Below are 13,169 nucleotides of genomic sequence, written 5' to 3'. Positions count from 1 at the left end.
GAGGGAATGTGATAGAAATCACTGCACTCAAAAAAATGAATTATGGCTTTAGTTGGTCCAAAGAATGTAACTATGTTTAAATTAAACAATTCGCTTATGTTTGTGTATTAAAAATAAAAGTGTTGTGTTGGAAAAAATTAGAAAAAGTCAGTTTTCACATTTAAACAGCTTGCTTAATTAACATGAATGAAAGGGAGTTGTGTTGATTCTGCAGTACTGCATTTTGGTCGATAGGTGGAGTAATATCTGCACATGCGCAGTTTCAAAACAACACAGGAAGTAAGAAGATTCAAACCACAACGATCACTCTCAGTTCGGCGCCATATTATGGGAATCAAAAGATGAAGATTACAGTACAAATTGAGAACGTGCACAAAGCTTTCCCCAATGTTGACACACAGGTGAGTTTTTTTTACTTTTTATGTATTTATACTGAGGCTGTGACAACATTTGAATCATAAATGTACTCTCTTGTAATACTATGTTGTGTTTATGTATAGTATTGCTATGAAATTGCCATGTTCCCTGTGTCTTTTCCACATTATAGACAGATAAATGTATAGTTTGTTTTGCATTCCTGTGAAATTTTATACTTGGTATATATTAACTCCCCCAAAATAAAGGTGCAAACATTGGTAGTAAGAAATAGTCATGTTAGAATAGTCTAAGCTTTACACTCATCATAGCACACGTGCTGCTGATAATGTGACAATAAAAGTGATTTGATTTTTTATTTGATTTGATAGTCTTTATTTTAAATGAGTATCAAGCAGTTTGTCGAGTTTGAATGCTAGTTTTGATAACTTACATAATATTAATTAAAATGTGGTATTAGCACAGTGTTATTTATTATTTAATTGTATTATTCAAGCCTGTTAACTTAAAAAAAACAGCAAAAATGCATTTGTGACACTTAAAAAGGATGACATCTAGCATGATGACATATTTAATGTAAGCTTATTTGTTTGGTCATCTAACACGTTTTAATTTGCTATTTATATTATTATATTTTATTATTTAAAACTTTGCTCACTCACATCTATTTTCTCTCTCTCACAGGTTTACAGCTCATATCTGGCTGAGGAGACTGTGGATCATCCAGGTACTATGCCTTTAGATGCCTATACACACATTAAAATGATGTACAGTAAAAATTACTAGTAATTTTAACTACTAATTATTTAGTAAATTACTAATTGTCATTTTATGTTATTTAGAACATCACCAGTGGAAAAAAGGTGTGAATGCATCCTCAAAGCCCCTAAGTGAGGGAGTACATGGTAAGCTATTTTATTTATTCATTTTTAAAACATTTTGTATTTTCCTCTTAAACCAATTCCTCCTTTCACCTTTGATCTGTTGGTAAAAGTTTTATTTTTTTACCTGACTTTTTTAGGATGCTGGGCATGATGAAGCGCAAACCTTGATGTGCAACACCACCTTATGAATCTACAGTAGTTACATTAACATTTAGCAGACTATTTTGTCTAAAGTGACTTACAATTGAGGACACATTCAGCAAATCAACAAGAAGAGGCAATACACCCAAGATGTGCTAATTATAAAAAAAAAAAATTAAGAATTAAGAATGCTTCTACATGTGGTTTGTCAAGCCCACACACCTGTGTGAAGCAGACTTCATGCACAATGTTTTGTTTTTTAGATATAGGGAGTGCTTGTAAGAAAGTGTCTGGTGCAAATGTGCATAAATGGTGCAAGTGTCAGAGAGATGAATGTGTGTAGCTATTGCATGTTCTGTGATGGTTGGTCTAATTTATGGTGTAGTGCTGATCGTGTTACTTTGCTTTAAAATGTTAATCTTTCTTTGAACAACTAAAGTGTTATCTGCTTTTTCAGTGTAAAGAAGGTACAGTATAGTTTACAAAAGAAGACTTGATTTTTCTAAGTATATTTTTGATAAATCATTTGAAGGCAGAATATTATTTTTGAATGTTTTTGTAATATATGAAAAGTATTATTTTGAAAAGTGTATTTTATGATGTTTTTGTAAGCATATTTTTGTTAATTATTTATTGTTTTCAATTTGCTTCATACTTGTATTACTATTATTTTAATAGTATTAATATTTTAACTTATTGTAATAAGTGAAGATACAGATAAAGACTGTATTTGGATTTTGATAATCATTTTATTGCTGGAAAATGTGTAAAACTGTAAAAATGCTATTGAATAAACTCAATGAAACGGAAACTGTTTTTTTATTTGGTTAAACATAACAATATCAATTTTAGAATAATTGAACTTAAATAACTACATTGATTAAAGCTAAATTATAAATGTTACGTTGATTGAACTAAACAAAATTACATTACCTTTATGTAACTAACTTAAGTTCACTAAAATTAATATTCTTTCTTAAAGGTAACTTAACTCGGTTACGTGGAACCAGTGGACAAAAAAAAGTTAATTAACGCCAACATATCATTTTTTTGAGTGTGGGCAAAAATAATTAGAATGATCTTTACTTGTAATGTGAGGCATGACCCAGACGTGTTCAGAGGTCCGTGCTGCAGAAATGAGCATTTAAATGTTTTACAGCTAGATTGCTTCACAATTGTTGGTTAGCAATGGATGTCACAGGCTTGTGAATAGTGACCTGAGAGAGGTAAAGTGAGAATGAGAGATCTCAACGCTGCCCAGAGTTCAGGTTTGTTTGTGAATGTTGTTTACACTCTCTCAAGGCTGCCTGCTGCAGTTTTTTTTCCCCTCGGTGTCTTGACTGTCTCGTTAACTGTGAGAGAACTTTGAGAATAGAGAGGTAGGTAGATGAGGTTTTAACGATTGTAAAATTTGCGCTTCTCAGTCCACATTCTTATAGGTCATGGTTTCTGAAGTATTTCTCCTTTTTTGATATTTTTTTCCCATAGGGATTGAATAGTTTGCCCAAAAAATTTACATTTGCTGTTACCTCCGGCGAAAAAGAAGAAGTTTTTTCTAGCTGAAACTCAGTTTTTTTTTGTGATTCATGAACTGCAATGACTATTGGAATTCTGAGAGTAGTCTAAACAAACAAACAAACAAATGAATAAAAAACATTAACATTAAAACCTACAAAGTAAAACTAATACTCGTGAATCCTGATGATACAGTTAGGTATCATGCAAGGAATTTAATATTATTTACAACACTATTGTAATACAATGTACTATTACATTACGTATGGGCTGAGGGTGAGTGAATTAATAGCAACTTTTAGTTTTTTGGGTGACAATACAAGCCATGAATCAAACCAACCAGCTGCAGAGCCAACAACAATCTGAGAAAGACAGTGTACTTCTCAGCTTTAATGAGAGAAACTACAGACACGTGAAGCATTGCATTGTAAAAAATAACGGACAGTTCGGATAGTTGATGGTGTAAGTAGACTGACATTTGCACTGCTTCATAAATTAACAAATTTTCAGTGTGATTTTCTTGTTTTTGTTGACTGAGTATTGGGTACTCTGTACAGAATAGTTATTTTAAAATTAGACTGGATGATAACTTTAACAAATGACCATAGCATACGTCTTGAAGTACACATTAGTACACTTTTATCAATAGTCTAAACACTGTAAGAGTTTTCAGAAGTACTATGTAACACAGTAAATAAATTGAAATCAAGTGAAATAAAATAAACTGAAATTAAAACTGTCTTGAAAAAAAGTCTTGTATATCCTTGGGTGTATCTTTTACTGCTAAATATTTTATTTGTTTGTAAAGTGACTTAAGATGCTACTTTTAAAGGCGCTATATAAAAATAAAGCTTATTATTATTGTTGCTTATATACAAGAATGTTGCCAAATTATCTGTTCATATAGATCCACAAAAACAACTACAAATGCTGTATCCTGTATGCCAGGCCAGTGGTTGGTGATGTTGAGGTTGACACATGATCCTGTAGTCCAGTTTTATTGTTTTGGCTGCTAAATATATGAATGTACTGAATGTTGAATGCAGGACAACACATTTATTTATTTACAAAATTGTGTTTTTGTAGGATACACAGAGACAAAAACAGTCTCTTTTTCAAAAAGCAAAATGCAGTTGTTTTGTAACACAACAGCCAAAACATTTCAGGTTGAGACTGGTGTCGTGTAAATCCTGCATTAGAGAACTGCAAACATGTACAGCTATTCAAATTCTGTTGAACCTTTTGAGTCATTTGAGGTAATCCAAATTAGTTTATTTACCCAATTCACCTAGCGCATGTCTTTTGGACTGTAGGGGAAAGCGGAGCACCCGGAGGAAGCCCACGCCAACATGGGGAGAACATGAAAGGAGTTGACCATGTCGACAGGGTTCAAGTCCAGTGAAGAATGGCAGGTAAGACAAAAACAAAAGCCAAAAAATAAAAATACAAATAAATGACAGGGTAAGAATGTGGTAAAATGTGGTAAAAATCAAACCAAGACTTTTCTTTTTCTAAATTGCTATTTGAAATTGTCAGTTGGGTTAAGGGAAGTGGGTGGGCGGGTGAGTCTGTGCTTTTTTTAAAATACTATTGGTTGGGTTTAGGGAAGGGGGAGGGTGGGTCAGTCAGTTAAACCAGTCAGTCAACTGCGGCCTCTGGTGGATTTATGAGAGAAAAGCAGGCGGGAATGAGAGAAAGAGTACACTGCGGCCTCTCGTGGATTCATGAAAACAAAAGCTGCAAAAATGTAGCTCCTGGGACATATTTGATGCTCTCCAGAGATGTAAATAGAGGTATGTTTTCAGAATGAGCCTGGGTTGCAGTTATGCAAACTGGCCCAGCTGGGACTTGAACCAGCGACCTTCTTGCTGTGAGGTGACGGTGATAACCACTGAGCCACCGTGCCACTTAGTATGAGTATTGTCAGTGACATTTTATAATTCTAAATGAATGAAATCATTATTTAGATAAAAAACCCAACTATGAGATCTTCTAAGATTAGGAAAAGTCAAGAAGTAAATAATAACATGATTCATTCAATATTAAATGTATTTCTCAAGTTATTAAAATGGCCGCGGGCTTTGCAAAACAAAAATGCGCATTAAAGAGAGAGAGAAAAAAGGAAATCCAGCTTCTCTCTCTAGTCTAACCAGGTCTCTGGAGCACTAAATATATCCAGAACGCCATGAAACGACTGCTGATGTCATCATCTTTGGCTACAGATGATTCAGTGAAGACTTTAAAAAACAAATTCAATTTATGGAAACATCAGAAGGTTCTGCTCAGGGAAACGTTCATCAATTTTTCTAAATTTAACTATCACATATTCCTGCCCAGAATGAAGCTGATGGATGAAAACCACCTAAGTGTGTCTTCTAGCAGATCATTTCCCCAAAGGGAATCAGTTGAGCCGAGAGCTCTGAATATGTCTGTCAGGAGAAATCAATGGGCTTACAAAGCTGCCCTGCGATGAAAAACAAGCTGCACAAACAGCATATTAGCCAAACTAATATACACGGTTTAAACAGGGTAATTGCGTTTTGTAAATGTCAGAGCTCAACAGAAACACAACGACAAGATTTCTGTTATCTGTCATGTTTGAACCCTTTTGTAATTTAAGGAAAAGAAATACTTTCTCTTTCAGTCATGTGCAATGTATTTGCACTTGTTTTTTTTTATAAAGTCTCTGAGATGGTGTTTTTTTTATTTTAACCCCCATCTTGATTGATACAGAATTTGATAAACTGAAAGCTTTAAAAAAAAACAACAACATGTGCGCACACACACATTGTCGCAGTACACAGTGTTTTGTTTCTTACAGACAGAGGTGATGAAGGTTTTCAATCTCTCACTTTGTCTACACAGCAGGCCTTTAAATCAGAGACAAAAACACCCTGACTCACGCTCTCAGCTGTCAATGCTCTCCAGAAAAAAGAAATAAATAAAAATTCCTGAAACCCTGGCAGCCACCAATCTGTCTCCTCCCACAAACACTCACTGCTTCAACAAGCTGACATTTACAATTAAGAATTTTAATTGCTGTTGTCTCGTTATTGAGGGCTTTGCACAGATTGGAGAGCTAATACAATTCTCGTTAACTTGAAGGTTGCGTCTGCCTCAATTAATTTCAGATTTTCATGTAATTTTTCAGATGAAATTTATGGCATTTCTTAACTGAACCTGTTATTAAGCATGCCTCTGCTGTGATAAAAGTTTATAATAGACTTCCTGTATATACAGTAGCTGGTCACTGTTTATAGTATAGGCTTCTTAGTTTAACCATAATGTAAAGATTACCTGTATGTATCCATAAATTCACCCTAAAGGTGCCATATAATGAAAATCTGTATACACCTACAGCCTAGTAGATTAAGTGATCAGTACATGGAAATGGACATACCGTGAACCTTAAACAACCTTGTTTCCCCTTGTTTTCCCACTCTCATCCCTAAAAAAAAATAAATAAATAAAAATCTAGGTAAATATCAGGCCAATCGGAATAAAACACAGACTGTTACATTGAGCATGGGATGTTAAATATAAATGCCCCAGGTTGTGTTTGATTGGTTACAATGTTTCCTACACTGTAAAAAAGCGCTGGGGTGCTGGAACAAAACGTAAAATAACGGCAATTAAATTACAGAAATTCACTGTAAAATAATGGACATTAAATGACAGAAATTTCCTTAAACTTAAATTTCTGGTAAATTTCTGATAATCAACAGCTGTTAATTTACAGTAAATTTTTGTAATTTAATTGCCATTATTTGACTTTTTTTCCGGCACCCCAGCTGCTGAAAATAAACCGTAAAATTACAAATATATATGTATGTATGTAAATCTTTTTTTTTTTTTTTTACAATATAGTGAGATTTAAGTGGTTAGCATTTTCTCCGTTATTCTATAACCCTCTACCGGCACACATTATGATAAATCTATAAATATATATATATATATATATATATATATATATATATATATATATATATATATATATATATATATATATATATATATATGACTGTTTTTCTTTTCTTAAAATAACTTGAAGTGCTGTTAAAAAAAAATATATTTTTTTTTAAGGTACTTCATATAATGTTGCCATATGGCAACAACGTCCAACAGTGGATCTAACTTAGAAATTTCAAATTTAAAACTTTCCTTATAATTAGTATTATTAAAAACAAACATAATATTATATTATCATGTATACAACTTGTATAAAACAGTAAATATAAATATTTTCTCCAGTAAATATTATAACAAATAAATAACAAGTCTGATACATCCAGATACATGAGATTAATGCAGCTACTAGCTAACAATATTTATATATTATACTATATACTATACTACACCTGTCTTATCTGCCTCTAGGCTATAATTTACCTGAACTGTCTCTATCAAATGTCCAGTCTGCATCATTCTCAGGGTCAATAAACCCCATCTCATCCTTAGTTTCATCTGCAGGAAGATCCAGTTCTGTCCTTTTCTTCTTTCACCTACATTAAAACATGGTGGTGCTCACTAATACACTGTTCCCTGTATTAATATCTTATTAAAAGTAGTATTGCCATTAAAACTAGATTTTATCCATAATGCAAATACCATTAACACACGACTAATCAACATTATATTACTAGCTTTTATGTTGTTATTGTTACAACTTAAAAGTTCACAGCTGACCTTGCTAGCTAGCTAACCCATTGCAATATTGCATGTTCCACTATTGCACAGTGTTGCCATTTGGTAATAAAACTAATTTGGTAAAAAAACTTGAAAAAACAAAAAATGTTCCCCTGTAATTGGTTGCTTCCACTGTGTTAAGCATATGTATACAACCCAGGCTCATTCTAAAAACCACCTTGGACGTTTCTATAGGCTGCTAAATAAGTCCCGGGAGGTACTCATTTTTGCAGTTTTCGCGATTCCGCGTGAGGCCGCTGTGTGTACTTTTTCGCATCTCAAATGCCTCTCGCGAGTGCCATGCAAGCCCGAGCTGTTCTCGTGTGAAGCCACCAGAGGCCGATGTCGAACGACCGTCCGTCCGACTGGCTGATTAATTGACTGGGCAACCGGCCAATCGGCTGACCCACCCTCCTCCTTTCCCAAACCTAACCAATTTTACCAATTCACCCTCAAACCCACCCTCTTACTTCCCTAAACCCAACCAACAATTTGTAAAAGCCCTCCAGAAAATAAAAAGCCCTCGTCTGATTTTCACTGCGTTTTCGGATTTTACCACATTCTCACCCTGTTACGAACTTGTTCACTTTATTTTTTGGATTCTGTTTTTTCTTACCTGATTTCTGGAACCGCACTTCCCCGTACTTGAACCCGGATCATCATCGTCGTCGTGGTCAGCTTCTTTCTGCACCTCAAAATCAGCATTTGCAAGCTGTTTGGACAGAACTGTAAGTATAATGTGTTGACTGCCATATTGGAGTGATATAAAGACAATAAGCCTCTTTTATTTAATTTCCTGACGTTAAAATAAGATTCAAATTCATCGCATTTTAAGGTCCACCACAATGTGACGTAGGAGTGTGGTTTCCCTGCCCACTCAATCAATTGACAGCCACGTGTTAACATGTCTCCGTTGCAATGCTTATAATCATATTAACAAAACAGGTGCATGTTCGCAACGAATTACAGTGATTTTACTTTCTTTATTACCGCAGGCACATGTCAGTACAATTATTAAAGAAGACGCTTCAATCCCAGTTTAAGGGCATTAAATCAGGTTTATTTTGTACATTAACATAACGGATATCCATACAGCACTGTATATTAATGTGTATCTTGTCACATTTGCCTTGCAAAACGATTAAACGCGTGTGCTGTGTATGTCTGCTGTGTGTATGTGGATAAACTTTGTAACGACATTGTGTGTGACTCATCGACACAGAAAGGCTTAAATCAACTCCACAACAAATACATTATTTGAAACTAGTATTTCTCACAAACGTTAAGTAAGATCTGCTTCCTTCATGTCTGTCACTGTGCTGTTTATCTGACACAGCCGGGGCGGATATTGAGGCACACTGTACAGGCACATGGGAACGGTGGGTGGGGAGAACTAGCATTAAAGGCACAGAGAACAAAAACAGCTACATTGTGTTTAGAGCAGAATATCCCAATATTCTAAAAGGTATAATAAATAATCTGATGGGTGTTTTGTGCTAAAACTTTACAGATACATTCTTGAGACACAAAAGACTTATTTTAAATCTTGAAAAAGGGGTAAAATAGGTGCCCTTAAATGGTGCATTCACATGGGACTTAAGTGTCAACGCTTGACACAGGGCGTGTCTGAAGTTGGGTCTGACACGATTGTCATAGCAGCATCAGCCAATGAAATTAGTCAGCAATGGGCTACTGTCTGAGCTGGTGTATTTGGATAAAGAAATCGGATTGGCTGACCCTTCTGTCTGCCCTAGAAGGGGTGCCACTGAAAGGGTGCCGACAGGTCCAGTATGCATTTTGGCAATGCCTGACATCACCCATTCAAACCAAAATGGGAAGTGCTGACGCTGATGCCCTGTGTGAATGCATGATTATGCATTGTGTCATATTACTCTGCTCTTGCTATGACTTTTATGGTAAAAAAGGATGCCAATAAATGTCAACGTTGCACCTGTATAGACAGAGGTTGATATTTATTCATGCCTGTGTTTTCATATACATTAAAGATTATAAATTTGTACTCTGTAAACTTTCGTTGAGTATAATTTAGCATATGTTTCCTCCAGAACGTGAGAGTAAATATGTTACTCTGTTGGCATAAAGATAGCTCACTTATTTCTAGCTAAAATAAAATCCATTGCCACTTTAATTGAAAAGATTTAACAAGGCATGTTAAACATGTTTATTGCAGAGTAAATCACACTCAATCATGTGTGTGTGTGTGTGTGTGTGTGTGTGTGTGTGTGTGTGTGTGTGTGTGTGTGTGTGTGTGTGTTTGTGTGTGTGTGTGTGTGTGTGTGTGTGTGTGTGTGTGTGTGCGTGTGTGTGTGTGGGAAAGAGAAAGAGACATGCAGAGATGAATGGGAGAAGGTACTGGTACAGTGCAGGTTTTATTTTGTTAACTACTGATAACATTGTTTTAAAAATATTAATAAAAAATACTGTATGAGTGAGCCTGACTACAGTAAGTCAAAGGTATGTCATTTTAAGCGACATAATAGGTTTGTTAGTCATTTATTTTCAAATTTCAAGGAACGATATATTATTAAAATGATCATACTAACATTATTAATTTACTACCTAGTCACATATTAGATGCTTTTTATTTAAAATCATATTCCTAATATTTGGTTTAGTCCTTCACTAGGGACTGAGTAATTGTTTGCCTGCTGTAAAACAGCCATTATTTTTCACACATTAACTTGACCATTATATGATGCATCTAAATCGGTACTCGTGTGGCATACTGTGTTTTTAGATGTGAGTATGATTTTTTTATTGTTGTTGTTTCTAAAAGCAGAAGGCTTCCTCTTATGGTCTCACTGAGCCGGTGAAGGGAAATCAATAAAATTCGGCATAATCACTGCCGTCTGTTATCCTGCCAAGCATTTTCTACAAACACAGTTTAAGAGCACCGCAATCCATACAATTACCTGCAACGCACCCCAGAGACGAGCTGCTCTTAGCATGCGCATACAGTTCCATAAGACACCAGAACATCATCCAGACGGCAAGGGATGGATGCAGTGTGTGCTATCTGATATAGCAGTGTGCACTTTATGGAGAATTGGCATTTGTGTTTACCTGTCCACGGATGTTAACCTTCACCCTTTTAAGGGAGGATTATCCTTCAGGAGCAATAACTGCTAATACAGGGGATCAAATGAATCATTTATCTCAAAGAAGGCAGAGAGCTACACTGTTCTTGAAAGACAGAGTGGGTTGTTTGAATTCTGCAATGTCATATGTTTGAGCTTTTTAGTTCCTCTCAGGAATGCATGCTGCTTTTGTGCACATAATATTCGATATTAATCCAACACTCACCATTTGCGCTTCATGCTTTAATTACTCTCCCACCCTGGGCCTTTAAATGACCCAAATGTCGAATTAGCAGGTCGTGTTCAGTGGTTATTAGCTGATAGATATGGGCCAGAAGGGGCCTTCTACACCTACTGTTAGGCTCAAAAGGATGTTATCATCCATCCACATGGTTATTCAGCTATATTAATGTAGAAGACTCCCGATCCAGATCTTATTTTACATTACTGTGACGGTTGGGTTTAGGGTTGGGGTAGGTGTCAATAAAATATAATTAATGGGAGATTTAATAAATATTATAAAAATAACTATTGTTAACTTCTGGCCACAGCTGTTTGTGGACGGATGATAAAAAGCTTTCTAAGCTCACCAGTAGGCGCAGAAGGTTCCCATATCTACTGGCCCATATCTATCAGCTAATGACCACTGATAACGACATTTAAATCGGCTGGACAACTTGTAAAGTTCTGTGACTCCGATTATTTTGTCAGTTGAGCAAAATGAACCAACCATTTAATGACAGTTATTCATTTTCAAACGGAATGTGATGATTTCACTTCAGTGATTCATTGTTAAATCGTACTCTCTGATTCACTGAAAATAATTCGATTGAGTTGTTCATGGCTTGTTCTTTTTGACTCAACAGTTTTCTGCTGATATGTTATTAAGAAAAATGTAACCTTGTCTCATTTGAGTAGTTTGTCTCCACAGATCTGCAGAGTGGATGCGCGCGTACTGAAGAGCGGTGTTATCGCGCGCGTACTGATCAGCTGTGTTGTCGCGCGCGTACTGATCAGCTGTGTTGTCGCGCGCGTACTCATCAGCTGTGTTGTCGCGCGCGTACTCATCAGCTGTGTTGTCGCGCGCGTACTCAAGAGCGGTGTTGTCGCGCGCCTACTGAAGGGTGGGACTGAAGGTGTGCCGCGTCGCGGGGGCACTTTTGATCATTTTGGAAGGGCACTTTCTATCCAAGACTAAAAAGGGCATGTGCACTGCACAGGTTGAGCCCTATGTGTGCACGTGCCTGATTCAGATGATTGAACTGATTCTCTTAAAAGTGCCGGCTAAATTAAATAAAGGAATGAATAAACAATTTCCAAACTGCGATCAGATCATTTCAACCAATTCATTAAAACGATCTAAAATATGTGATGCAATTAGGTGATTCAAGCCATCTAACAGATTAATGGAAAACAAAAAGAGCCATTCATTCAGAACTTGTTCATAAATGACTAGAATTAGTTTTTTTCTGATAGAATGTTGTCAAAAAAACATGAAATGTTTTATTTTAAGGTGTTCTAATTTCACTTAATGAAAAAAAAAACTATTAATTTATTTTTTTCAAATAAACAGAAATGCTACTCATTACTGACAAATACCTAAACTAATAGCTTTTTTGCTTTTAACAATGCGACTGCTCGTCAGTTCGACTGTGCAGATTACTTGTGTGTGTGTTTGTAAAGTGATGGAGGATGGGAGATTGCGCATTTCAAAGAACATAGCTCGATATTTCTCTTTCACTCTCTTGAGGGTGGTTTAAATTAGTCTTGTTGATAGAAAACCGGACACACAATGGTGGCCCCAGGGGGATGGCTGATGGAGAAACCGCTCTGAAGCAGATTGGCAGCACCTTTCTTCTCCATTGTCCCGTTAGCATATGTCCACACGCTCAAGCCAAGGGTCCGCAGCACATATTGATTGCCTACAGTCCTATCTTTCATACTGGTTTTGCCTGGTGTCTCGGTGGGCCGGGGTGGGGTTGTGGTCACCACCGGGTGCGTTTTAAACGGCTCTTCGAGGTGATGATCTGGAAGAGATTCTCATTTACGGCATGAGAGAACAGTGACAGCCTCATAGAAATGTACCGTTTCCGCTGTTATGCACAAAATGAATTGATTTCCCAGCACACCAAGCCAATGACCTGAAGAACAGCGCTAACAGATTGTCTAGTCTTAATTTTCATCTCGAACAATTAGTCACGTCAACAAACCCAGACAGTGTCTACATGATAATTGAGAAATAATCATGTTCATTTGAGTCTCAAAACGATTGGAGTGAGTGTTATTTAAAGAAAAGGAGCCCTGCTTTCTATTCTAAGCCAGGCAGAAAAGGCACTTCTACAATGACACTAGTAAATCAGAACGCTTTCTATATTTAGAAACTAACATAACATTTGCACCACTGCCTGCCTGTAGAGGAACATCAGGCTTTGGCGGTAACTTAGCAACTGGTGCTAGGCAACCTTGTTGG

General features: G+C 36.1%; 1 protein-coding gene and 1 long non-coding RNA gene across 2 annotated transcripts in view; both read left to right on the top strand.

Annotated features, from left to right (window-relative positions):
* mov10b.1 (Mov10 RNA helicase b, tandem duplicate 1) overlaps positions 1 to 13,169 on the top strand; it is a 391,861-nt gene that overhangs the window by 74,629 nt on the left and 304,063 nt on the right. The gene's annotated exons all lie outside the window — the stretch shown is intronic.
* On the top strand, positions 273 to 2,211 carry LOC137490329 (uncharacterized). The gene is made up of 4 exons (XR_011016508.2): positions 273 to 401; positions 1,060 to 1,102; positions 1,218 to 1,280; positions 1,397 to 2,211. It is a non-coding gene; the product is annotated as an uncharacterized lncRNA (long non-coding RNA).

The sequence above is a fragment of the Danio rerio genome, chromosome 8 (assembly GCF_049306965.1).
Source record: "Danio rerio strain Tuebingen ecotype United States chromosome 8, GRCz12tu, whole genome shotgun sequence".
NCBI lineage: Eukaryota > Metazoa > Chordata > Actinopteri > Cypriniformes > Danionidae > Danio > Danio rerio.
The sequence above is the reverse complement of the archived record's forward strand: the minus strand, read 5'-3'. Positions and strand labels throughout refer to the sequence as shown.